Genomic DNA, 2,123 nt, shown 5'->3' on the forward strand with positions numbered 1-2,123 from the left:
TCCTCTGTCATTGTCTCCAGTTTCAGGAACCATGTTTTGCTCTGTGTTCTAATTTCTCATGCTTTTCTAATAAGAAATAATTATTTGGCGTACTCTGCATCTTCCTGGTTGGTAGGACAGCAGCAAGATCCAAACTTCTTGGGTGTAGAAAAGCCAGTGAAAACTTACTGTCATCTTAATTAAAAAGGTTGAAGTTATGAGAAGAAATTTACATCTTTGAGAAAAAGAATGTCAGAGAAAGAAGAATTGTACATAAGGTAAAGATATAAGATGTTAATGAAAAGCACAGGTTTCAATAATTTTTTATTTGCCTATGTTCATTCAGAATGGTCTACTATTTTATGACATTTTCACATACACACTTAGTCATGCAAACCCCCAACTCACACTTAACCCACTCACAGTAATCTTCTGCCTTAGTAGACCTTCACAAAATTTCATGACTGTCTTCAACATCATTGTCCTCTCCTCCTGTTCCTTGTCCTCCTGCATAGTGCGTAATAAAAATATAGTTGTGATGGGAGCAATGTGGTTTGTTGACTCAAATTCCTGTAGCTCTATACTACTTCTTCCTAGTGTAGAAGTGCTACACTAGATTATATGCTTGTTTGGGTCTTGTTCTTTTGATGAACATCTATATTAATTTCTATAGTGGCCATACATACCTGCTTAAATGTCTAAAAACTGATATATAATGGTTCTTTACCCTCTACATACTTGCTAGCATTTGTTGTTGGTTTCTTGTTGATAGCTTCTGACTTAGGAGAAGTGGAATCGAATATGTAATTTTGAATTGCATTCCCTGGTTTCCCTGTTCAATAAAGATGTGAATATTCATTCATTCACTCATTCATTTGTTCAGTGTGTGTGTGTGTGTGTGTGTGTGTGTGTGTAGGCTCTGAGTTGGTTGTGTTATGTTTCTTATTTGCCTATGCATGACCTGTTGGTGAACCCAGAGATGGCCAGTCTTAATCAAACCAATGGAATGATTTTTTTATTTTTCTGCTTTGCGATGTGCTGTTGTTTTTGTTATTCTGATTCTATAGTATAATTTGAACTTCAGCCCTGCGGTTGCTTTCTAAGATCTTTATTTATTCAGATTCTTTTAAATATACATATTAAATTTATATAAGTGGGCTTAAAGACACAAAGCATATGATAATCTTAGTAAATGCAAAAGAAGAAAAAAGAGCCTTTAACAAATAAAATATACTTCTGTGATAAAAGTTCTAAAAGGGAGGCTCCAAGATGGCAGCAACCAATACACACCGAATCTGAGAGACAGAGGATCTGAAACTCCAAAATTGGTGAGTGGAGCGGCAGCTGAAGCCAGAAAATCTACATTCACAAGAGGGGACATCATGAGACCATTTAGATTCAGGTCACCTGCAAACTTCCCTGGGAACAGAGAGTAGTGAACATTCAATCCCCCTGCACGTCCCCTTTTTGGGCCTCCCTCATCCTCTTCCTGGGCAGAGCCAGCCCACAGTGCCAGAGACTCTTAGCACAGAACTCACTGCCTGGTGGCTAGAACAGCAGAGGGGGGCTCCTAGGTCCTCAGCGGCAGATGCCAGCTGTACCATCCTTCCAGATCGCAGGTCCAAGAGTGGCTGTACGGACCCCCAGGGCCTCCCAGCCATTGACTGTACGGACCACCCAATCCCTCAGCAGCAGACAGCCAGCTGTACAGCCACCAAAGTCCACCAGACCCACAAAACCACCCAGGTATACCAAGTCCACCAGGCAACCTGGGTCCATGGACCACTGTTGTTTCACTGTTATATCTCTTCAACATAGTACTTGAAGTCCTAGCTAGAGCAATGAGATAACTAAAAGAGATCGAGGGGATAAAAAACAGAAAGGAAGAATTCAAAGTATCACTAGTCACAGATGATCTGATAGTATACATGAGCAACCCCAAAAACTCAACCAGAGAACACCTTCAACTGATAAACACCTTCAGCAAAGTGACTGGAAACAAAGTTAACTCAAAAAAATCAGAAACAAAAGGGCTGAGAAAGAAATTAGGGAAATAACACCCTTCACAATAGCCACTAATAACATAAAATGCTTTGGTGTTACTCTAACCAAGCAAGTGAAAGACCAGTTTTAGTCTCTGAAGA

Source organism: Psammomys obesus, unplaced genomic scaffold (genome assembly GCF_907164565.1).
Source record: "Psammomys obesus unplaced genomic scaffold, mPsaObe1.curated_primary_1811, whole genome shotgun sequence".
NCBI lineage: Eukaryota > Metazoa > Chordata > Mammalia > Rodentia > Muridae > Psammomys > Psammomys obesus.